Here is a 26,767-nt window from a genome sequence, read left to right as displayed (position 1 = left end):
TCTCATTGAAACTCATAAAATTCTAACAGGACTAGACAGACTAGATGCAGGAAAGATGTTCCTGATGGCGGGGGAGTCCAGAACCAGGGGTCACAGGCTAAGGATAAGGGGTAAGCCATTTAGGACAGAGATGAGGAGGAATTTCTTCACCCAGAGAGTGGTGAATCTGTGGAATTCTCTACCACAGAAGTCAGTTGAGGCCAATTCATTAAATATATTCATGAAGGAGTTAGATATATTTCTTAAGGCTAAAGGCCTAGAAATTGGGTTGGGGCGCCAAAGTGGCGCAATAGTCGCCTGAGCGCAGGTTTTAGCGCAGCGATTGGAATGATACCGATCGCCAGAAATTCAGTGTCCGTGCCCCTCGAGGGAGACGGGGTGAGGCTCGAGGCGTTCCACCTCCCTCTTAGGGCGCTGAAACTGATTATCGCAGCGCAACGTGCCGCAGCGCCACATGCTGCGGCACGGCACGCTGCGGTACTGCAGGCCTTCCTCCCACTGTTAAGGGGGAGGTGCCTGCAACAGCGTGATCCCTGATCGCGAGTGCCGGCAAATGAGCCCGGCACCAAGGAGAAGTGCCGGGCTCTCGGGAAACAGCCGGCAATGCTGCGGGGGGGCGGTTAGGAGGCCGGAGACGGAGGTGCTGGCAGGCGGCGGCCGAAAATGTGGCCGCCCCGCACCTCCACCTTAACTTGCGCCGCTGCCGGCACAGTAAGGCCCCGTGAACCGGGCGCAAGTAGCGAGCGGCGCAACTGTGGCGTTCGCTACCAAATATCATGAACGGGGCACGAATGTGGCGCTGCGCACACCGATGACGTCATCGGTGGCGGTGTAGCGCAAATGCCTAACGCCACCATTAGCGCCCCTACTGAATATCGCCGGAGACGCAGCCAGTGGCGCTACAGCCACTGACTGCCTCTTTAGGTGCTAACAGGTGGCGCTACTCACCCAATTTCTCCCCCAAAGGGTTCAAGGGATATGGGGAGAAATCAGGGACAGGGCACTGAATTTGGATGATCGGCCATGATCTCATTAAATGGCAGAACAGGCTCGAGGGGCCGAATGGCCTGCTCCTGCTCTTATTTTCTATGTTTCTATGAATGACAAATTTAGCAGTGCGATGGCCTGTGTGTGTGTTTGAGCTACCGGCATCCCGCTGAGATTATTATAATGAGGCCTAGTTTCTGCCAAGCATCGGGTCTCCTGATTCAGGTGTGCACTGGAAAGGTGTCATCAGTTATGCGCCCGAAAACAGGTGATAACAAATGCCTACCCTTATGAATCTAATGCTCAAAGCAAAAATAATATATTTCTCAATATTTTAATTTGTATTAGAAGAGGCAACTATTTAACTGTAGGTCAGAATCATTTCTAGCAGAAGCACTAGATCTTTCTTTTAAAACTACCAGACATTTTTGTTGTTGGTAAACACATAGGACTATGGCTTCTCACGGTGCGTTGATGAGTGCTGTCTAATAATATAAACATGTTTAAATAGGCATGAGTTCAGCTTTGAATTGATACGAAACTGAATGTTACAGCCATTTCAATCCGTTTGAGACTGTTAAACATTTTAATTAGAGATCCGTATCATGGTGGAATACAGCAAATCTTTGCTGAGTAGTCTCGGCACTGCACAGTTTTACCATATTTGCAATTTGATTTGAGTAGAAGTGCATATCCAAACAGATTAATGGTAATCCATCAATGGGTGAATAAAGGCATCAAACAGAGCTAACTAAACTGATCAGGTATCGTGGAATTTTTTTCACTTCAATATGACATTATTCCCAAATATAATTTACAAACCTTATCACAGTTCACTGTCACTGTTCATCACTTAAAATGCTAAGATATTTATAACATTTTAGTGATTTATCTGAATTGAGAGTTAAACACTCAATAATGAGTCTGGTGATGGGAACAGTTAACACTGGGGGCAATTCTCTAACAATCATATTCTAATTGATCTGCCTCAAGATTTTGATATTATTAGTTCAAGCCTCCAATGGATGGTAGAGATACAACAGAGATGATCTGAGGTATCCGAATTAGACAGGATGTCTGTGCAATTAAAATAAAGATTGGACAAGACCACTGCACTTCCACAAGATAGATACCATAAGCACATTTATCAAACACAAGATGATAACTTTGCAAAGCATGGTACAGGCATTGAGGGGAAGAGTATCAATCTTGAATAAACTTTATCTTCATTTTAACTGCTCAAATTCAACACTGATTCCTAAAAATTCAACACGAAATTCTGAATGAACGCATAAGGCCTGGTCCTCCTTTCTCAGGGCTGATTGTAGGCAACGTGGATGCAGTGTACCAGAAGTGATTACATTTTGGGAAGGACTAAAGTGCTGGGATTTCCTGCTGGCTTTATTGACATAGAAAGAGTGGACCTTGCACTTTGTTGGAGGTACTCTATTATTACAGAACCAGGAAGATAGGGCTTAACTTCGGTCATAAAAGCAGCAGCATCACTCAAGGGGCAGGTACAGTTATTTTTAGGAAGTGATCCAGGATATTTTTCTGGTTACCTTGAGATGACTTGTGGTGAGGGATTCATTTAATTTATGCCTGCTCAATGCTGTAATTTGCATGCCATCGGTCTTCTGTCCCAGAAATGGTTTTGCACTGCCGTGCCATGGTTGGGATGGCAGCAGAACCACAAGCAGCAATCTGGGTGCCACTACATTCTGCCTTGGAGGGAGCTAGTAAGGGGGCAGCACGGTTGTGCCAAGCAGTGAGTGGAGGAACAGAGCATATAAGTGTGAATGTGAAAAGTGATGGGCCAGGAATAGGAGGAGGGTGCTGGGCCAGGAATAGGAGGAGGGTGATGGGCCAGGAATAGGAGGAGGGTGCTGGGCCAGGAATAGGAGGAGGGTGCTGGGCCAGGAATAGGAGGAGGGTGATGGGCCAGGAATAGGAGGAGGGTGCTGGGCCAGGAATAGGAGGAGGGTGCTGGGCCAGGAGTAGGAGGAGGGTGATGGACCAGGAATAGGAGGAGGGTGCTGGGCCAGGAATAGGAGGAGGGTGATGGGCCAGGAATAGGAGGAGGGTGCTGGGCCAGGAATAGGAGGAGGGTGATGGGCCAGGAATAGGAGGAGGGTGATGGGCCAGGAATAGCAGGAGGGTGCTGGGCCAGGAATAGCAGGAGGGTGCTGGGCCAGGAATAGGAGGGTGCTGGGCCAGGAATAGGAGGAGGGTGATGGGCCAGGAATAGGAGGAGGGTGATGGGCCAGGAATAGGAGGAGGGTGATGGGCCAGGAATAGGAGGAGGGTGATGGGCCAGGAATAGGAGGAGGGTGCTGGGCCAGGAATAGGAGGAGGGCGATGGACCAGGAATAGGAGGAGGGTGCCGCGCCAGGAATAGGAGGAGGGTGCCGCGCCAGGAATAGGAGGAGGGTGCTGGGCCAGGAATAGGAGGAGGGTGCTGGGCCAGGAATAGGAGGAGGGTGATGGACCAGGAATAGGAGGAGGGTGATGGGCCAGGAATAGGAGGAGGGTGCTGGGCCAGGAATAGGAGGAGGGCGATGGACCAGGAATAGGAGGAGGGTGCCGCGCCAGGAATAGGAGGAGGGTGCCGCGCCAGGAATAGGAGGAGGGTGCCGGGCCAGGAATAGGAGGAGGGTGATGGGCCAGGAATAGGAGGAGGGCGATGGACCAGGAATAGGAGGAGGGTGCTGGGCCAGGAATAGGAGGAGGGCGATGGACCAGGAATAGGAGGAGGGTGCCGCGCCAGGAATAGGAGGAGGGTGCCGGGCCAGGAATAGGAGGAGGGTGCTGGGCCAGGAATAGGAGGAGGGCGATGGACCAGGAATAGGAGGAGGGTGCTGGGCCAGGAATAGGAGGAGGGTGATGGGCCAGGAATAGGAGGAGGGTGCTGGGCCAGGAATAGGAGGAGGGTGCCGCGCCAGGAATAGGAGGAGGGTGCCGCGCCAGGAATAGGAGGAGGGTGCCGGGCGAGGAATAGGAGGAGGGTGCTGGGCCAGGAATAGGAGGAGGTTGCTGGGCCAGGAATAGGAGGAGGGTGATGGGCCAGGAATAGGAGGAGGGTGATGGGCCAGGAATAGGAGGAGGGTGCTGGGCCAGGAATAGGAGGAGGGTGCTGGGCCAGGAATAGGAGGAGGGTGCTGGGCCAGGAATAGGAGGAGGGTGATGGGCCAGGAATAGGAGGAGGGTGATGGGCCAGGAATAGGAGGAGGGTGATGGGCCAGGAATAGGCGGAGGGTGCCGCGCCAGGAATAGGAGGAGGGTGCCGGGCCAGGAATAGGAGGAGGGTGCCGGGCCAGGAATAGGAGGAGGGTGCCGGGCCAGGAATAGGAGGAGGGTGCCGGGCCAGCTTCATACCCTTACGCCCCCACCTCAATGAATTTCGAGCTCGGCATGATGCTGAACTCTTTTTCCGCCGCCTTCAGCTCCGTGCCCACTTCTTTGGCCAGGAGTCTTCCCCCCGCACGACTAACCCTTTCTCTCGCTTGCAGAATTCCCGTTCTACCTGGACCCCTCCCCCTGGCCTCTTACCCTCTCTAGATCTTTTCATCGCTAACTGCCGCCATGACATCGGCCGTCTCCATTTCTCTGCTCCCCTCACTCACTCCAACCTACCTCCCTCTGAACTCGCAACACTCCATTCTCTTAGATCCAACCCTGACATTGTCATTAAACCCGCTGACAAGGGTGGTGCTGTTGTTGTTTGGCGTACAGCTGAACGCCAACTCTCCGACACCTCCTCCTACCTCCACCTGGACCATGACCCCACTACCGAACATCAAACCACCATTTCCAAGACTGTCACTGACCTCATCTCCTCTGGAGATCTTCCCCCCGCTGCCACCAACCTCACAGTTCCCCAACCCGCATAGCCCGCTTCTACCTCCTCCACAAGATCCACAAACAGGACTGCCCTGGTAGACCCATTGTTTCAGCCTGTTCTTGCCCGACGGAACTCATCTCTTCCTATCTCGACTCTATCTTTTCTCCCCTTGTCCAGTCTCTTCCCACCTACACCCAAGACTCTTCGGACGCTCTCTGCCACTTTAACAGTTTCCAGTTTCCTGGCCCCAACCGCTTCCTTTTCACCATGGACGTACAATCCCTCTACACCTCCATCCCCCACCAGGATGGCCTGGGGGCACTCCGCTTCTTCCTTGAACAGAGGCCCGTCCACTCCCCATCCACCACCACCCTCCTCCGCCTGGCTGAGCTTGTTCTCACATTGAACAACTTCTCCTTTAACTCCGCTCATTTCCTCCAATTAAAGGTGTTGCTATGGGTACCCGCATTGGTCCTAGCTATGCCTGCCTTTTCGTGGGATATGTGGAGCACTCTTTGTTCCAGTCCTACTCAGGTCCCCTCCCTCACCTCTTTTTCCGATACATTGATGACTGTATCGGTGCTGTTTCCTGCTCTCGCTCCGAACTGGACAATTTCATTCACTTTGCCTCCAATTTCCATCCTTCCCTCACCTTCACATGGTCCATCTCTGACTCCTCCCTTCCCTTCCTCGACTTCTCCGTCTCCATCTCTGGGGATAGGTTATCGACCAATATTCACTACAAGCCCACTGACTCCCACAGCTAGCTGGACTACACTTCCTCCCACCCCGCCTCCTGTAAGGACTCTATTCCATTCTCCCAGTTTCTCCGCCTCCACCGTATCTGCTCCGACGATGCCACCTTCCACACCAGTGCTTCCGACATGTCTTCCTTTTTCCGCAACCGAGGATTCCCCTCTACCGTGGTCGACACGGCCCTCGACCGTGTCCTTTCTATCTCACGCACTTCTGCCCTCACCCCTGCCCCTCCCTCCCGGAACCATGATAGGGTTCCCCTTTCACCCCACCAGCCTCCACATTCAATGGATCATCCTCCGCCATTTCCGCTACTTCCAAAGTGAGCCCACCACCAAACACAGCTTCCCCTCCCCTCCCCTCCCCTTTCAGCATGCCGTAGGGACCGCTCCCTCCGAGACACCCCAGTCCACTCCTCTATCACCCCCAACAGCCCTTCCCCTTCGCCTGGCACCTTCCCATGCAAGCGCAGGAGATGTAACACCTGTCCCTGTACCTCCCCCCTTCCCACTGTCCAGGGCCCCAAACACCCCTTCCAGGTGAAACAGCGATTCACTTGTACTTCTTGCAATCTAGTATACTGTATTCGCTGCTCACGATGCGGTCTCCTCTACATTGGGGAGACCAAACGCAGATTGGGTGACCACTTTGCGGAACACCTCCGTTCAGTCCGTAAGGGTGACCCCAAGCTTCCGGTCACCTGTCATTTTAATTCACCGCTCCATTCCCACTCGGACCTCACCGTCCTTGGCCTCTTGTATTGTTCCACGGAAGCTCAACGTAAACGCGAGGAACAGCAAATCATCTTCCGATTAGGCACTTTGCAGCTTTCCGGACTCAATATCAAGTTCAATAATTTCAGATCATAACCTCGGCCTCTCTTACTTTTTTCCTTTTAATTTTTTCCACCCCTTTGTTTTGGGTCCTCCTTTTCCGCACCCCCCCCCACCCCCCACCTCCTTTCCTTTTGTTTCTCTCTCTCACCTGGCAGCTGTCCTTATCCTGCCAGTACACTTCACAACTAATTTCAGCTGCCTTTTGTCTCCACGGGCCCATTACCATCTCATCTGGCTTCTAATACCTTTTATTGTCTCCTTTTCTTCTTTTGTTCGATCGCAGCTTTGCCTTCGATCTTTTTATTTTCTTTCCAGTTTTGAAGAAGGGTTTCAACCCGAAACGTCAACTCAAATTTCTTTCCACGGATGTTGCCTGACCTACTGAGTTTTTCCAGCATTCTCTGTTGTTATTTAATAGGAGGAATATGCTGGGCCAGGAATAGGAGGAGGGTGCTGGTTTGACAGTGAGGCTTCTCTTTTTTTTTAAATTCAAGATGATAAGGGCATGGAGTGGGGAATCCTTAAATGTGATTGGGAAACATTTGTCAGTGGTTCAGGAAAGGCTCAGCTGAATGTAGTCAGCAGCTTTCATGGGGGATTGAGGTCGCTTCAACTCACCTGCATCTGAATAAGCCATATTGCAAAAGGGACTGGCCAAGTTGGGTGATGCAGTATGAAACACGTATCTATCGCAAAGTGTAAAATACTGACTGTATTCCGCCACAAGGCCAGAATCAAAAAATACAGACCTATCTTAAAATTATCAGCCTGTCTCTTAAGCCCAGTGTTGACTAGACAACTGCTTGGGAATCAATAGCACCAAGCTTCTGTGAGGGCAGACACCAGAAAAGCAGCACTATTCAGTAGCAAATTGGAAACAGCTATGTTTTTCTGCATTGTACCCACATCTTTGGCATCAGTGCAGGAAAGAGCAGCTCTGTGGTCTCAGAACCTTACATTACAAACTATCCTCTTAGATGAGACAAAAACAGAAAATGCTGGAAATACTCAGCAGGTCAGGCAGCATCTGTGGAGAGAGAAACAGAGTTACCGTTTCAGGTCGATGACCCTTCGTCAGAACTGGAAAAAGCTGGAGATGGAACAGGTTTTTAAGCAAGTGCAGGGGCAGGGAAAGGGGGGAGGGGAGGAAAGAACAAAAGGGAAGGTCTGCGATAGGATGGAAGGCAGGAGTAATTAAGAGACAAAAGGGATGATGGTGCAAGGTAAAAGGAGATGGTAATGGGACAAGTTAAAAAGCAAAAGATGGCTCTAGATGAAGTGTGAATGGCGATGGCAAAATGAAAGACAGCTGCCATGTGAGAGAGAGGGGAAAAAAAAGATAGGAGCAGAGGTTATGGTCTGAAATTGCTGAACTCGATGTTGAGTCCAGAAGGCTGTAAAGTGCCTAATTGAAAGATGAGGTGCTGTTCCTCGAGCTTACATTGAGCTTCATTGGAACAGTGTAAGAGGCTGAGGACTGTGAGGTCTGAGTGGGAGTGGAGCGGAGAATTAAAGTGACAGGCGACTGGAAGCTCGGAGTGACCCTTACGGACTGAACGGAGGTGTTCCGCAAAGCGGTCACCCAATCTGCTTTTGGTCTCCCCAATGTAGAGGAGACCGCATCGTGAGCAGCAAATACAGTATACTAAATTGCAAGAAGTACAAGTAAATCGCTGTTTCACCTGGAAGGAGTGTTTGGGGCCCTGGACAGTGGGAAGGGAGGAGGTAACAGGGCATGTGTTGCATCTCCTGCACTTGCACGGGAAGGTGCCGGGCGAAGGGGAAGGGGTGTTGGGGGTGATAGAGGACTGGACCAGGGTGTCTCGGAGGGAGCGGTCCCTTCAGAATGCTGAAAGGGGAGGTGAGGGGAAGGTGTGTTTGGCGGTGGGATCACGCTGGAGGTGGTGGAAATGGCGGAGGATGATCCGTTAAATGTGAAGGCTGGTGGGGTGAAAGGTGAGGACAAGGGGAACCCTATCGTGGTTCCGGGAGGGAGGGGAAGGGGTGAGAGCAGAAGTGCAGGAAATAGCACGGACAAGGTCAAGGGGAATCCTCGGTTGAGAAAAAAGGAAGACATGTCGGAAGCATTAGTATGGAAGGTGGCATCATCAGAGCAGATGTGGCGGTGATGGAGAAACTGGGAAAATGGAATAGAGTCCTTACAGGAGGTGGGGTGGGAGGAAGTGTAGTCCAGGTAGCTGTGGGAGTCAGTGCGCTTGTAGTGAATGTTTGTCAATAGCCTATCCCCAGAGATGGAGACAGAGAAGGCGAGGAAGGGAAGGGAAGAGTCGGAGATGGACCATATGAAGGTGAGGGAAGGATGGAAATTGGAAACAAAGTGAATGAAATTTTCTAGTTCAGGAAACAGCACCGATACAGTTGTCAATGTGTCGGAAAAAGAGGTGAGGGAGGGGACCTGAGTAGCATTGGAACAAAGAATGTTCCACATATCCCACAAAAAGGCAGGCATAGCTAGGACCCATGCGGGTTCCCATTGCAACACCTTTAATTTGGAGGAAGTGAGTGGAGTCAAAGGAGAAGTTGTTCATTGTGAGAACAAGTTCAGCCAGGCAGAGGAGGGTGGTGGTGGGTGGGGACTGGTTTTGCCTCTGTTCAAGGAAGAAGCGGAGCGCCCTCAGGCCATCCTGGTGGGGGATGGAGGTGTAGAGGGATTGGACGTCCATAGTGAAAAGGACACGGTTGGGGCCAGGAAACTGTTCAAGTGGCGGAAGGCGTTGAAGAGTCGCGGAAGTAGGTGGGAAGAGACTGGACAAGGGGAGAAAAAATTGAGTTAAGATAAGAAAAGATAGGTTCCATGGGGCAAGAACAGGCTGAAAGGATGGGTCTACCAGGGCAGTCCTGTTTGTGGATCTTGGGAAGGAGGTAGAAGCGGGCTGTGCGGGGTTGGGGAACTATGAGGTTGGCGGCCGTGGAGGGAAGATCTCCAGAGGAGATGAGGTCAGTGACGGGCTTGGAAACAGTGGCTTGATGTTCGGTAGTCGGGTAATGGTCCAGGTGGAGGTAGGAGGAGGTGTCGGAGAGTTGGCATTCAGCCCCCGCTAGGTAGAGATCTCTTAGATGAAACTTTTTTTTCAGACAGTGCATAGAACTATAGTCCAAATGTAATCTTCCTCTAAAGATTATGACTAATATTTAAGAAAGCGAACCACAGACATCCTATTCTGCCTCATCACTTATTATTTTCATGAAATCTCTCCATTTCCTTTGAAAATATTATTTTAGTGGAAATTATTCAAGTCCAGTATATGTTTGTTTCATGAATTTAATCAATAAATTTCAGGGCTCAATTGTAAAGAAATTGATTTAAATTTTCAAATCATCACGCTGACAATAGCCCATTAAAATGAATGGGCTACTGTGTGTGTTATAATTGATAAACTTGGGCCATTATGTCCAGATGTAGCACTAAATTTTGTAAAGTAAACCTAATTCAAACATTAAATGGATATTAAACTTAAATAACTGGGGCGACTGCAGATATTTTGAAAAAAATGAAATAGTTGATTAAAATATGCACCAGCGATATGTTCAAGTGTTTCTTTTTGGTGAGATAGAGGGTCCTTTAGAAATTTTAAATTCAGATATTCTCAAAACGAAAGCTTGAACCAAATTGCTGCAAGGCAGCCCACAAGCATCAGCAATCATCTGGGAACATAGATACACATCCGCATTCCCACTGCACCACTCAGATATATGGCGACAAAAACCCACTGGACCAATTAGCGCAATAGTACTGACACAAAATGCCACTACCTTGGTTATAAATATTCTAAAATAATTTAATTTCTGTAAATCATATTACAATCTATCACTTATTTAAATCCCTCTTTGAAATAAGTAACAATGAACAATCACGAGAGTTCTGCATTGAATTCAGCCCTTCAGTTCGAATTAGCGGAGTAATTGCACATCCCATTTAATCATATAATTTACTTTATTACATCAAGTTTTACAGAATTAATTTGTCTTTCACTATTTATTACTGTTATCTACTTATTCCCAGGAGATCACGCCTTTGAGATTAACTTTTTGTACTCTTATTTATGTAAACTGGTTGCTGTTTGATCTCCAGATCTGATGTCCACCAATCATATCATGTGTCCTTGCGCACCTTCTGTAGCAAAGTGAATTACGATGCTGAGTAGAGTTTTCACCCCTGCAATGAAAAAAAAATAGCCTCCCTAAGAGAGAGTGAGGCAGGTGATGTGATGCCACTTCATCTCTGGCTGAAGACGAGAACTTTTTTCCTTGTTTTCTTCACAAAAATAATCAACTTACTGTTCATGACTTGATTTGCAGTAGAGCCAATCATCTATGAAATTCTAGAGATCTTGTCATGGTCAGTATTTGTGGGGTTCATGTGGAATTTTCTCAGGTGGAGGGGTAGGTTTTAATGTCCTGGGATCTGAGCAACTAAATGTACCTCAGTGTACATAGCACCAGTCAATGTGGAATCGACAGTAGTAAGTGAATTGGCAAGCAGTCATGTTGTAAATAAAGTTTTCTCTTTGCGAATGGTTTGAAATGAAGCCCAAAAACTTCTCAACAATTCAAAGAGCCAAATTGATAAAACACCATGGGGGAAAAATTTGTCCCCTTAGCGCCTCTCGTAAGCGCCAGTAGATGGCACTAATGGGGCACTAGACCAGTATCGCTGGAGCGAGGTGAATCCAGCACCACACGCCAAATCTGACCCCCCACCCCTGCAGGACCGTCGGTAAGCGGTATCGCCGGGAGCATCATTCCCAGGTAGATCGTGGTGTCAGTGTGTGTTCAATGCTCACTGACCGCTTGATTTGCAAAATTCATTCTCGCCACTTACCTCACCGCCTGGAGTAAACACTGACAGGGAGAGCTGGTGTGCAGCACCAGAAAGCCGGCTCCGCGGACATTATTAAAAGGGATCATCAATAATCACTCACAGCTGTCAGGTTAGTGTAGTTTCAGTGTTTTTTTTTGGTTGTTTCACCCACTGCAACAGTTTCATTCAGTAATTTCAAGGTTCTTTTGTATCAGGAGTCTTCTGGCAACTAAAAAGTAGCTATGTTTATTCTTCAAAGATTCAAACTGCTACACTTGGTACCATTAATGGGGGCTGTACTGGCATGCCAACTTTTACTCCAGGATATCTATGGCAGAGGGAGGGTAGGCAGCAAGAAATACATGTGCGCAGAGAGATGAGGAGGGACATCAGAGCTCTCACCAGGAGGCCTTACCCTCTGAGGGTATTCCGACAGCACTTTTCCTACCTTCAATGAAGCGAGGAGCAGTGTATTAGATGGCTCCACTTCACCAAGGAGGTGGTCACAGAACTCTGCCACCTCCTCCAACGGACCTCCAGCCTCACACCAAGATGACTTAAACCCCAGATTCCCTTTGCTCACCATATCCCCATCATTCCATCCCTCTCACAGGCCATATCACAGTGCAAAGCTGAAATGAGAGACACCACAAAAGAATGGTAAGTGAAGTAATACATTTATCAAAAAGTAGTGGGCACATATTTCTTATGTTCATTAATAAATAGACATTCTTATTATGAACACAGCTAGCTTTTGCTAGACACTTTTATTGAGCACATGTGGACTAGGTACAGTATCTGTAGAGGCTTCCATCTTGACTGCTGCCTTGTGGGTAGCCTAGTGCCTCATAGGTAATGTAGTCTTAATATACATACAGCTGGGTAGTGTAGTCTTATACATACAGCTATATACAGCTCTACAGCTCCACCTAGTGTCCACTATAGAATGACATGTTATTGATCATTACATCCCCCTTTCTTTGAGGTTTAATAAAATCAATATCAATCAACTTTCAAGAAAACAATAAAGATAATATCAGTAACACTTTTGTTAGTGCTCTATAAACATAAACATTTTCAAAACATTCAACACATTTTCAAAGCTTTACATTGCACTCAAAGATTAAGTCTATCAGGCTTTTTTACTTCACGTGTGGATCTTCTCAACACGGGTAAGTCTGATGTGTCTTCATGAGATTGTTCTGGCGGTGAATGACAAGATGCAGTTGCGGCATTGTCATCAATCTGCTCTTGTATAGATCGAGGTCTCCTTGCGACCTTTGCTTGGAGAGGGTTTCAGTGTTTCCTTCACTCTTCATGCCATAACTCTCAATGTAGTCAATGCACTCTCGAAAAACTGCTGGCAGCTGGATCCCATCATACAGCACAGTCCTCTCAGCAGCCTCGGCTAATGGAACACCAAAGATTGGCCTGAGGGAAGAAGGAGTATCCACCGGAACTGCTTCCTGCTCTGGTGCAGGCTTCTTCTTTTTCTTTTTCTCTTTCCATTGCTTAACAACATCTGCTGCGGTTATATCTTTGGACTTTTTCTCCTTGTGTTTTTCCTCTTTGTGCTTTTCTTCCTTTGGCTTCTCTTTGACCTTGAAGTCTTTTTCTTTCATCTTGGAGAAACTAGGCTTTTTGAAGACATGGATACCCTTTGGCCTTTTCATCCTTGATGGGCTCTCTGCTTCATCACCTGAGTCATCTGGTCTGCTTATGGCACAGTTTATACGGTAGACTCTCTTGACCAGTTCTAAGTCTTCACAAGCTTTGTCACCTAGTATCGAATCAAGTCTTTCAGCCACAACAGAAAACATGGGATGATGCACTTTGTCTTTGACTGTCACTTTAAGTCTGCATACACCTAAGCTATCTATTTTCTGTCCATTATAGTCCTTCAGTAGTACTGACTTTTTCTGTATTTTGGGCTTTTCTTTCATATTTTTTATGTCACTCATACTGATTAAGTTTGCTTTTGCCCCAGTGTCCAGTTTCAATGTAACTAATGCTCCATTTATCTGCAGTGGGATCATCCATTTGTCCACTTTTACTGCACTGACTTTATGTTCAGCATTGTCCATTTCTGAGGGCTGCACATTTTCTGTATCTTTTTTGATATCATCACATGACACATTCCTACAAAAAATGTCTCACTTAAATCAGTGTCCTCAATTACATTAACTTGTTGCCCTTTCATTGTTTTTACTTTTGAAAAGCATTGTTTGGCAAAGTGACTCTTTCCATTACACTTTGTGCACATTTTTCCAAATGCTGGGCATTGTCTTAACTGGTGTTTGTAACCACAGCATTTACAATTAAAAATTTCATCCTCCGATTGCTTTTCATTTCTGTTCTGCCCATGTTTCTTCCCCTTGTAGGACACAGCACCGACAGCAGCATTATCACTCATTACAATCGCATCATTATTGATTTCACTGAAAGTCTTCGCGTGCTTTTGAGCTAGCTCGCTGGCTTGGCATATTTTCACCGCATTTTCCAAATTTAGTTCGGTTTCTCTCAACAGACGTTCCCTGACTTTTTTATCATGAATACCAAACACAATCTGGTCACGAATCATGGATGCTTTGAGCTCAGAGAAATTACATGTCTGTGCTTTCAGTTTCAGATCAGTTATAAAGCTATCAAAAGTCTCATTTTGCTGCTGTGTCCGAGAACAGAAGATGTATCTTTCATAGGTCTCATTCTTTTTGGGAGAGCAATGTGCATCATATTTTTTTAGCACATCTTCTAATTTTTCTCTGTCCTCCTCTGGATTAAATACAAATGTATTAAATACCTCTATTGCCTGTGGGCCTGCAACCGTAAGCAGCAACGCTATTTTTCTTGCGTCTGGCTTCGTACCGAATCCGATGGCAGCAATGTAGAGTTCGAATTGTTGTTTAAAAATCCGCCAATTGTAGTCGACATTTCCCTCGAGATTCAAACGCTCTGGTGGCTTCAAATTCTCCATGTCGCTTTTCACAATTTTTTAGCAGATATTTACAACTCTTGGTATCCTGGTATTATGTTCATTAATAAATAGACATTCTTATTATGAACACAGCTAGCTTTTGCTAGACACTTTTATTGAGCACATGTGGACTAGGTACAGTATCTGTAGAGGCTTCCATCTTGACTGCTGCCTTGTGGGTAGCCTAGTGCCTCATGGGTAATGTAGTCTTAATATACATACAGCTGGGTAGTGTAGTCTTATACATACAGCTATATACAGCTCTACACAGCTCTACGGCTCCACCTAGTGTCCACTATATAATGACATGTTATTGATCATTACAATATTTACACCAAATATATTTACTTTTCACCCTTGTGTAATCCCTTAATGCCAGTCGTTACTGTGCCTTTTCCTGCTCTAGTGCTCCTTTGAAATGTTGGCCCAGTGGCTACAGCAGGGCCAGTGGAAGGCTTTGAGGGTCCATGTGGGAGACTTCAGATGGCCTTGCAGGACGTTCTCGACCAGCTCTGGATCTGGAAGGCCGGGCTGTAGACTGCACCACCTCAGCCTGGGCGGCAACAGTCTGGGCTGGCTGGATGACAGGCAGTGAGAAGGGCAATGACGGAGTGGCAGTGGTGGGAGCAGGCATGCTGTCATCCTGAGAGAGGACAGCAGGTTCCTGCTCCACTGACCCATTGCACTCCCCCAGGGCAGCACCTCAGCATCCTTAGCAATCTGTTGGAGTAAAGATTGCTGGCCTGCTGCAACACCATGAAAACCCTGGTCGATGGTGGTAGACCCAGCCACGATGGCAGCAGTCAGAGCTTGCATGGCATCAAGCTCAGACTGCGTGAGAGCATTCTGAGATTGGATGCCACCAAGCATAGACTACATAAGAGCACTAAGACGTTGCGTTGTTTCTGCCTATGCTGCAATGGAAGCTGCCAGATCGCCCATCACACGCGGCATCAGGTCTGGGTCGCCACGGTCTCTCTGGGAGTCTACCATCCTTTGAAGACTGGAAAGGATGGGCTCCATGGTGTGCGCAGAGCTCTGTGCAATGTTGGAGGTGGACTCCTCCACGCTCCTTACCAACAGGCTCTTGGGCACCCTTGCCATTGCACCTGTCATCTCCATGTGCATGCCTATCACCCTTCTCATAGAGTCATAGAACCATAACGGCACAGAAGGAGGCCATTCAGCCCATCAAGTCTGTGCCGGCTCTCTGTAGAGCAATCCAGTCAGTCCCATTCCCCCGCTCTATCCCCGTAGCCCTGCAAGTTTATTTCCCTCAAGTGCCTATCCAGTCTCCCCTTGAAAACATTGAGTGTCTCTGCTTCCACCACTTCCGTCGGCAGCAAATTCCAGGTCATCACCACTCGCTGTGTAAAAAAGATTTTCCTCACAACCCCCTATATCTCTTGCCCAAAACCTTAAATCTGTGTCTCCTAGTCCTTGTACCATCAACTAGTGGGAACAGCCTTTCCCCGTCTAGCCTATCCAAACCCGTCATAATCTTGTACACCTCTTTCAAATCACCCCTCAACCTCCTTTGCTCTAATGAAAACAAATCCAGCTTCTCCAATCTGTCCTTGTAGCTAAGATCCTCCATTGCCAGAACTATTCTTGTAAATCTCCTCTGCACCCTCTCAAGGGCCTTCACATCCTTCCTAAAGTGTGGTGACCAGAACTGGATGTAATACTCCAGTTGTGGCCTAACCAGTGCTTTATAAAGGTTCAGCATAACTTCTCTACTTTTGTACTCAATACCTCTATTTATGAAGCCCAAGATCCCATATGCTTTGTTAACCACTCTCTCAATATGTCCTGCCACCTGCAGGGACCTATGCACATTAACTTCCAGATCCCTCTGTCCCTGCACACTCTTTAAAACTGTGCCACTAAGTGTATATTGCCTCTCCCTGTTCCTTCTGCCAAAATGCATCACCTCACACTTTCATCTGCCACTTGTCTGCCCATTCTGCTAGCCTTTCTATGTCCTGTTGCAGTCGATTGATATCATCATCATTGTTTGCCACACCCCTAAGTTTGGTGTCATTGGCAAAATTAGAAATTCTACTCTGTATTCCAATATCCAGGTAATTTATATATATCAAAAAATGCAGTGGCCCCGGCACTGATCCTTGGGGAACACCACTGTCATCTTCTCTCTTTGCTAATCTTATGTTGATCGTCACATCCCCTCTCAACTTACTGTATTTGCTCTGGTTCTCCCTTGAAGAATTCACCTGACATGCATCATACACCCTCTTTTTTTTGTTTCATCATCTTCTCTATCTCCCTCGTCCTCCAAGGAGCCCTTGCTTTGGTTCCCTTACCCTTCCCTCTTGTTGGAATGTACCTAGCATGTACTTGGAACATCTCCTCCTTAAATATCACCCATTGTTTGGTTACAGTTTTTGCTGTCAGACTTTGGGTCCATTTTACCCTGGCTAGATCCTTTTGGATCCCATTGAAGTTTTCCCCATTCCAGTTTAGAAGTTCCACTTTAGATTGTTCCTTGCTCCTCTCCATTGCTAAACTAAATGATTTGCAGCACTTGATTCTCCAGTGCAGACAGTGGTTGGGTGTCAGCTTGTCCCCCGCCTATGTGCTCCTGCTCCCTCCTGTTGTGCGCCACCTTGGCCTGCAGGATAAAGGGAAGTGTGTAAATGTGGAGCAATGTGTTTGGGTGATGTGTCTGCTATAGTTGAATAGCTGTCATTGTGTGCAAGGTATGAGATGCGGGTGTGAGTGTTAGGAGGTAGAGATTGTTGGTGGGTGAGTGCCGAGGGTGTGGTGCTTTGGGCAGTGTGTGAATATTGTGGTATAGATGGTGGTATGTAGCATTTGTTGAAACATTGACTCACCCTGACCACCTGAGTGGGGTCGTTAAATTTCTTCGTGCACTGTGTGTGGGTCTTGAGGACCACAGTGCTGCCCGAGACATGCTGTGCTGCCTCCCTCCACATGGTGCGGAAGACTTGTGTTGAGGGCCTCCTGCCACTTGCTGTGTAGAGCACTGCCCTCCATCTCTCCACAGCAAAAGCTAATGCTTCATCGGAGAATATGTGGGCTCTCTCCCTGGGGCATGGACCTGCCATGAGCACACCTAGTTCAGTCCTCCTGCTCCTTCTCCTTGTTCTGCTTCTGCTTGCTGAGGCAGCTGCACAACCAGCAATGCTCAGAATGAGCTGCTGCTGCAGCATCAATGAATCTCCCCTTTAAGTAGTGAAAAAAGCCTATGGCAATGATGAGTTGCGATTAGACTGCACCTGATATTGGTCCACCCTTTAAGGGTAACACCAATGAGCTTGGTTTTTAAGACTTGATTTAGGACTCCAATCATTTTATTGAGCAGTGAGTACAAATTTTTTGTGCAGTCTAAAGCATTTGCTCCTGGCGCTAATTCTCCAACTTTTCTACTGACACCGCCCATTCCTTGGCTATAATAAGTTTCGAGCCCTAGGTGCTGTAAACTGATGTGATCTTGCTCAGTAAGATCTCAAACTGTGGTGACAGCACTGATTTATTTTCTGACATTTTTGTTCATATATTTTTGGTCTCATTCCTTTCTGTTACACTTAAAGACCAAACACAAAAATGCCATGATTCTTGGAAGGAATGCTGGTTGAGAGGGGAGCAGGTAATACTGAAAGATCTCATTCTTTTTAATAGAGGCTGCTCAATTGCATACAATTTATTTGATTGCGTAATAATCATAACTATCAAGAACCATCTAAAACTGAGTTTGAGATAATAAAATTCACACATTAATTATCTTTATCTGTAGAATAAGACATTTAATTAGGTGATACATTTTGAGCCCCTAATATTTCACCCTGCAGGATTTTAAATCAATGATTGATATGAGTCTCAGCACAATTAAACACTTTCTATTGAAGGTACAAAGATGACTTTGTACAAAAAACCCTTGTAGAAGTGGCAATCTTTTTAGAAAACCATAAACTCAAAGAATATTTCGATAAAAATGATTGAATGATTCCAGTTATGAGCAATAACAGTATAATATACGGTTAAGATTTATATCACACATGTAATATTAAATAGGAGCTATGGTTTTCTGTTTGTGCGCTCACAATTAAAATGAATAGGGGAAAGAATAAACATCAGCATGGACTAGGTGGGCTAAATGATCTGTTCTGTGCTGCATATTCTATGTAATTACACATTGCAGGATTTCCTCAGGGCAGTGTCCTAGGCTCAACCATCTTCAGCTGCTTCATCAATGGCATTCCTTCCATCATAAGGTCAGAAGTGGGGATGTTTGCTGATGATTGCAGTGTTCAGTTCCATTCGCAACTCCTCAGATAATGAAGCAGTCCATCCCCGCATACAACAAGACCTGGACGACATTCAGGCTGGGCTGATAAAGTGGCAAGTAGCATTCACACCACACAATTGCCAGGCAATGATTATTTCTAACAAGCGAGCATCTAACCACCGCCTCTTGACATTCAACGGCATTACCATCGCCGAATCCCTCACCATCAACATCCTGGGTGTCACCGTTGACCAGAAACAAATCTGGACCAGCCACATAAATACTGTAGCAACAAGAGTGGGTCAGAGGCTGGGTATTCTGCAGTGAGTGTCTCACCTCCTGACTCCCCAAAGCCTTTCCATCATCTACAAGGCACAAGTCAGGAGTGTGATTGGCTACTCTCCACTTGCCTGGATGAGTACAGCTCCAACAACACTCAAGAAGCTCGACACCATCCAGGACAAAGCAGCCTGCTTGATTAGCACCCCATCCACCACCTTAAACATTCAATCCCTCCACCAGTGGCGTACCTTGGCTGCAGTGTGTGCCATTTAGAAGGTGCACTACAGCAACTCACCAAGGCTTCTTTGGCAGCACCTCCCAAACCTGCGACCTCTACCACCTAGAAGGACAAGGGCAGCAGATGCATGGGAACACCATCACCAGCAAGTTCACCTCCAAGTTACACACCATCCTGACTTGGAAACATATCGCCGTTCCTTCAACGTCGCTGGGCCAAAACGTGGAACTCCCTCTCTAAGAACATAAGAAATAGGAGCAGGAGTAGGCCATTTGGCCCTTCGAGCCTGCTCCACCATTCAATGAGATCATGGCTGATCTTCTGCTTCATCTCCATTCACCAGCCCTATCGCCATATCCCTTGATGCCCTTACTAGTCAGAAATCTGTCGACTTCTGTTTTGAATATACCCAATGACTGAGCCTCCACAGCCCTCTGAGGTAGAGAATGCCAAAGATTCACCACGCTCTGTGTGAAGAAATTTCTTCTCATCACAGTCCTGAATGGCCTACCCTTTATCCTGAGGCTGTGGCCCCTGGTTCTAGACTCCCCAGCCAATAGAAACATTCTCCCAGCATCCACCCTATCAAGCCCTGTAATAATTTTGTATGCTTAAATGAGATCCCCGCTCACTCTTCTGAATTCAAGGGACTACAGGCTTAGTTTACTCAATCTCTTCTCATACGACAGTCCCGCCATCCCAGGAATCAATCTCGTGAACCTTTGTTGCACTCCCTTTATGGCAAGTATATCCTTCCTTAGGTAAGGAGACCAAAATTGTACACAGTACTCCAGGTGTGGTCTCACTAAGGCTCTATATAATTGGAGTAAGACTTCTTCACTCCTGTACTCAAATCCTCTTGTAATGAAGGCCAGCATACCATTTGCCTTCCTAATGGTTTGCTGCACCTGCACATTCACTTTCAGTGACTCATGTACAAGGACACCCAGATCCCTTTGAGCTTCTGCATTCCCCAATCTTCCACCATTTAGGAAATACTCTGCCTTTCTGTTTTTTCTACCAAGGTGGACAACTTCACATTTATCCACATTATATTCCATCTGCCATGTTCTTGCCCACTCACTGAACCTGTCAAGATCCCCTTAAAGCCTCTTCACATCCTCTTCGCAACTAACACTGCCACCTAGCTTTGTATCGTCAGCAAATTTGGAAATGTTACATTTAGTCCCCTCATCAAAATCATTGATATAGATTGTGAATAGCCCAAGCACCGATCCTTGCGGTACCCCACTAGTCAGAGCCTGCCATCCTGAAAAAGACCCGTTTATCCCTACTCTTTGCTTTTTGTCTGTTAACCAATTCTCAATCCATGCTAGTATATTACCCCCAATTCCATGTGCCCTAATTTTGTTCACCAGCCTCTTGTGTGGGACCTTATCGAGGGCCTTCTGAAAATCCAAATACACCACATCTACCGGTTCCCCTTTGTCTACTCCACTAGTTAAATCCTCAAAGAACTCCAATAGGTTTGTTAAACAGGATTTCCCTTTCATAAATCCATGTTGACACTGCCCAATCTTAATATTAGTTTCTAAGTGCCCGGTTATTGCATCCTTCATAATAGATTCCAGCATTTTCCCAACTACTGATGTGAGGCTAACAGGTCTGTAGTTCCCCGTTTTCTCTCTCCCTCCTTTCTCAAATAACAGGGTTACATTTGCTATCCTCCAATCTGCAGGAACCGTTCCAGAATCTATAGAATTTTGGAAGAAGACAACCACTATTCCAATGGCCACCTCTTTCAAAACCCTAGGATGTAGGTCATTCGGTCCATGGGATTTATCAACTTTTAGTCCCATTAATTTTGCTAGTACTGTTTCTTTACTAATAATAATTTCTTTATGTTCCTCATTCTCGCCACACCCTTGGTTTTCTCGTATTTCTGGGAGGTTTTTGTGTCTTCCTCCGTGAAGACAGAAATAAAGTATTTATTTAATTTCTCTGCCATTTCCTCATTCCCCATTATAAATTCTCCCATCTCTGACTGTAAAGGACCTACATTTACCTTCGCCAGTCTTTTCCTTTTCACACACCTATTGAAGCTTTTACAATCTGTTTTTTTATTTTTCGCCAGTTTGTGATCATATTCCATTTTCCCTTTCTTTATCAATTTCTTGGTCCCCCTTTGCTGATTTCTAAAAAGATCCCAATCCTCAGGCTGACCGCTTTTTCTTGCAACTTTATAAGCTTCCTCCTTTGACTTAATACTAGCTTTAATTTATTTTGTTAGCCATGGTTGGATCACTTTTCCTTTTGGGTTTTTATGCCCTAGAGGAATATATGTTTGTTGCAAATTATGCATTATTTCCTTGAATGTTAGCCATTGTATGTCCACCTTCATACCTTTAAGTGTCGTCTCCCAATTTACCATGGCCAACTTGTCCCTCATACCCTTGTAGTTTCCTTTGTTTAGATTGAAGACCTTAGTTTCAGATTGGACTACATCACTCTCAAACTTAATGTAAAATTCAATCATATGGTTACTTGTCTCTAAAGGCCCCTTTACCACAAGATTATTGATTAGCCCTTTCTCATTACACAGTACCAGATCCCGAATAGCCTGTTCCCTGGTTGGTTCCTCCACATACTGATCCAGGATACCATCTCTCATGCATTCCAAGAATTCGTCCTCCACACCATTAGTGGTAATTTGATTTGCCCAGTCAATATGTAGATTAAAGTCTCCCATGATTACCGTATTGCCCTTGTTACAAGCACTTCTAATTTATTGATTGATACTGTGCTGCACATTACCACTACTGTTTGGTGGCCTATACACAACTCCCACCAATGTTTTCTGCCTTTTGCTGTTTCTTAGCTCCACCCAAACTGATTCCAGTTCTACATCACGATCTGCCGAGCCAAGATCTTTTATCTCTACCGTACCAATCTCATCCCTTATTAACAGTGCTACACCACTTCCTTTTCCTTTTTGTCTGCCCTTCCTAAATGTTGAGTACCCTGGAACATTCAGTTCCCAGCTTTGGTTACCCTGCAACCATGTCTCTGTAATGGCAATTACATCATACCCATTTACTTCTATTAGTGCCATTAATTCATCCACCTTGTTGCAAATGCTATGTGCATTTAGATAAAGTGCCTTCAACTTTGCCTGTTTAATATTTTTCTGCACTTTGACCCTCTTTACTATTGGCCTTTGTTTCTGCTCCCTACTAGTTTTGCTGACTACTTATCTAACTTGCAATTCCAGCTTTGTTTCTCTCCGTTCTGGGCCCACACTTAGGTACCCAGGCCCCTTGTCTAACAGCACTGTGGGAGTTCCTTCACCACACGGACTGCAGCTGTTCAAGAAGGCGGCTCACCACCACCGTCTCAAGGGCAATTAGGGATGGACAATAAATGCTGGCCTTGCCAGCAACTCCCACATCCCATGAACAAATAATAAAAATGCTGGTGAGCATCAAGCAGAAATGCCAGCCAATATGTCTAGTGTGTCATTTTTGTCAATCATGCTTATGACATCACACATTTGAAATGTGCAAAAAGATCTCCACGAAAAAAAAATACCAGAGCCACAATATCTGTAGCCTTTAATTGTCTTTCCCACAAACAAAGCCAGGGCAATGATCTCCAGCCTCAATCGCAACTAATGAATGAAATCACCTAAATAACAGTAGAAACCACTGGAAAAACTCAGCAGGCCAGGCAACATCCATGGAGAGATAAACAGAGTCAAAGTTTCAGGTCAAAACCCTTCTACAGAACTGAGGAATAAAGGGCAGGAAATGAAACAGATTAAAAGGCAGTTTGGGGGCTTGGAAATGGGGAGGGGATGAAAGAAGAGGCATTAAGAGATATTCAAGGTGAGACGAGCTAGTAATAGGACAGGTAAAGAAACAGACAATGGCTCTAATGAAGTGTGAAATGCGCTGGCAGAGTGAGAGACAGCTGCCGTGTGGGAGAGAGAGAGAAACAAGGAAAAGTCACAAACCAAAAGTGTGGATAAAAAATATAAACATATAATAGGGGCCGAGGTTATGATCTGAAATTGTTGAACTCGATATTGAGTCCGGAAGGCTGTAACGTGCCTAATCGGAAGATGAGGTGCTGTTCCTCGCGTTTATGCTGAGCTTCCGTGGAACAATGCAAGAGGCCGCAGACAGTGAGGTCTGAGTGGGAATGGAATAGTGAATTGAAATGACAGGCAACCGGAAGCTCGGGGTGACCCTTACGGACTGAACGGAGGTGTTCCACAAAGCGGTCACCCAATCTGCATTTGGTCTCCTCAATGTAGAGGAGAGCAGCGAATACAGTATACTAGATTGCAAGAAGTACAAGTAAATTGCTGTTTCACCTGGAAGGGGTGTTTGGGGCCCTGGATAGTGGGAAGCGGGGAGGTATATAGGCAGGTGTTGCATCTCCTGTGCTTGCACGGGTAGGTGCCGGGCAAAGGGGAAGGGGTGCTGGGGGAGATAGAGGAGTGGACTAGGATGACTCGGAGGGAGCAGTCCCTATGGAATGCTGAAAGGGGAGGGGAAGATGCATTTGGTGGTGGGATCACGTTGGAGGTGGCGGAAATGGCGGAGGATGATCCGTTGAATGTAGAGGCTGGTGGAGTGAAAGATGAGGACAAGGGGAACCCTATTGTGGTTCCGGGAGGGAGGGGCAGGGGTGAGAGCAGAAGTGCGGGAGATAGAACTGACACGGTCGAGGGCCGTGTCAACCACGGTAGAGGGAAATCCTCGGTTGAGGTAAAAGGAAGACACGTCGGAAGCACCGGTGTGGAAAGTGGCATCGTCCGAACAGATGCGGAGGAGATGGAGAAACTGGGAGAATGGAATAGAGTCCTTACAGGAGGCGGGGTGGGAGGAAGTGTAGTCCAGGTAGCTGTGGGAGTCAGTGGGCTTGTAAAGAATGTTGGTCAATAACCTATCCCCAGAGATGGAGACGGAGAAGTCGAGGAAGGGAATCGAAGAGTCGGAGATGGACCATGTGATGGTGAGGGAAGGGTGGAAATTGAAGGCAAAGTGAATGAAATTGTCTAGTTCAGGGCGAGAGCAGGAAACGGCACCGATACAGTCATCAATGTACCGGAAAAAGAGGTGAGGGAGGGGACCCAAGTAGGACTGGAACAAAGACTGTTCCACATATCCCATGAAAAGGCAGGCATAGCTAGGACCCATGCGGGTACCCATAATAACACCTTTAATTTGGAGGAAATGAATGGAGTCAAAGGAGAAGTTGTTCAATGTGAGAACAAGTACAGCCAGGCGGAGGAGGGTGGTGGTGGATGGGGACTGGTTGGGCCTCTGTTCAAGGAAGAAGCGGAGTGCCCTCAGGCCATCCTGGTGGGGGATGGAGGTGTAGAGGGATTGTACATCCATGGTGAAAAGGAGGCGGTCGGGGCCAGGAAACTGGAAACTGTTAAAGTGGCGGAGGGCATCAGATGTAGGTGGGAAGAGGCTGGACAAGGGGAGAAAAGATAGAGTCGAGATAGGAAGAGATAAGTTCTGTGGGGCAAGAACAGGCTGAAATGATGGGTCTACCAGGGCAGTCCTGTTTGTGGATCTTGGGAAGGAGGTAGAAGCGGGCTGTGCGGGGTTGGGGAGCTATGAGGTTGGTGGCCGCGGGGGGAAGATATCCAGAGGAGATGAGGTCAGTGATAGTCTTGGAAACGGTGGTTTGATGTTCGGTAGTGGGGTCATGGTCCAGGTGGAGGTAGGAGGAGGTGTCGGAGAGTTGGCGTTCAGCTTCCGCTAGGTAGAGGTCGGTTCGCCAAAGAACAACAGCACCACCCTTGTCAGTAGGTTTAATGACAATGTCGGGGTTGGATCTGAGAGAATGGAGTGCTGCAAGTTCTGAGGGAGGCAGGAATCACCTGTTGTTTACTGAACTTTAATTGGACATTGCAACTTTAAGGGGCCCGACTTCATTAGCAACAGAATAATACTACGTATTACATGGTATAATGCAGCACTTTACCTGATTTACCAGGAGAAACACTGTGGGAGACTGCTAATAACTATTATAAAAACAGACACAAAACCATAAATCCAGTGCCTATTTCCCTGTTCATCATAACGTTCCATTAAAGTGTAGCATTCAAATGTCTGTTTTACATTTGAAAAAAAATTGTTTTTGAAATTATAGAAGGGTGGGACAAAGTAGATAGAAGGAGACTGAGGGGGTCAAGAATGAAGGGCCACAGATACAGGTCTAAATGTAAGATTTAAAACAGAGGGCAGTAAAAATTTCTTCACACAGAGAGTTGTGAGGCTGTGGAATTCATTTCAGGGTTAGTGGTTGAAGCAGAAATTATGTCAACATTCAAGTTTAGGTGGACAAAGGAGATGTGGTTGAAGAGATATGTGAACAGAATGGGTAAATATGATTAGAACTATTTACTTGCATAGAGGGTAAACACCAACGCAGATTAGCTGGCCAAATGGCTTGCTTCTGTGTTAATTTACATACCGTCTATGTATTTCTGTGTAAAAAAAACGGCAGCCAGAATGACTGTAACCTTTGAGGGAGCTTACCAATCACATTGTTTTAAAAGGAGAGACAAAGCAAACTAGGGTTGTGAAGAGCAATTACACTCAGCTGTGTCACTTGTGGCTCAGTTGGTTGTGGGTTCAGGGCCTACTCCAGGGATTTGAGCACATAAAGCGAGGCTGACACTCCAGTGCAGTGCTGAGGGAGTGCTGCACTGTCAGAGGTGCTGTCTTTCGGATGAGACATTAAACCGAGGGCCCCGTCTGCTCTCTCAGGTGGATGTAAAATATCCCATGGCACTATTTCGAAGAAGAGCAGGGGAGTTACCCCCGGTATCCTGGCCAATATTTATCCCTCAATCAACATAACAAAAACAGATTCTCTGGTCATTATCGCATTGCTGTTTGTGGGAGCTTGTTGTGCGCAAATTGGCTGCCACATTTCCCACATTACAACACTGACTACACTCCAAAAAAGTACTTCATTGGCTGTTTTGCGCTTTGAGTGTCCGGTGGTCGTGAAAGGCGCTATATAAATGCAAGTATTTCTTTCTTTCAAAACTTATCCAGTATTTACTTAATAACAATTAGATTTTGGCCTTAAACAGGCAGCCATATATTCTATGAGCATACGAATATACGAATTAGGAGCAGGAGTAGGCCAATCGGCCCTTCGAGCCTGCTCCGCCATTCACTAAGATCATGGCTGATCTGAATTACATCTTCTAAAATAACATATTACAGTATATGACTTACTTTGAGCAGCACCAGAGGCTGTTCACTAGTTTGCATTAAAAAGTTTTAACTCCATCTCACTTCAAAGTGTCAAAAGTCTAAATGAAAAAGGGAAACAAAGACAGTTATTTCATGCTGGAAATTTGCTAGCACTTGTCAATCTTTCAACTTCCTTAACCAACAAATGGAGTTTATTATTAAAGCAAACATGTTTATTTATTGTTATTGTCTGAAAGTACAATTTATCATAATTTTTTTTAAACGCTTCACTGTGTCTGAAAACTCTCTTACAAACTTCTTTCCAAATGCTACCCCCCAGCTCAGTGCTGACAGATACTGAATGACGCTGTGACATCTACTTCTTAGTCAACTTTCCAGAGTGGACAATCTAACATCACTTTAGTTAGGGGCTCATAATATGCTTTGCAAAATGTTAGCAATATGGTACTCCTATCCTCCAGAAACTGAGCAGCTCATGGCAAACGCAGATGTCTCAACATCAGACTAAACCCTGTACCATGTTAGCCTTTCATTTGCTGCCTGCTTACAA

General features: G+C 46.4%; 1 protein-coding gene across 1 annotated transcript in view; it reads left to right on the top strand.

Annotated features, from left to right (window-relative positions):
* The window catches only part of LOC147120556 (low-density lipoprotein receptor-related protein 1-like), a 2,135,446-nt gene that overhangs the window by 861,867 nt on the left and 1,246,812 nt on the right, over nucleotides 1–26,767 (top strand). The gene's annotated exons all lie outside the window — the stretch shown is intronic.

Source organism: Somniosus microcephalus, chromosome 4 (genome assembly GCF_052327205.1).
Source record: "Somniosus microcephalus isolate GS21.2 chromosome 4, FLI_Smic_1.0, whole genome shotgun sequence".
NCBI lineage: Eukaryota > Metazoa > Chordata > Chondrichthyes > Squaliformes > Somniosidae > Somniosus > Somniosus microcephalus.
This window is presented reverse-complemented; position numbering and strand designations above follow the sequence as displayed.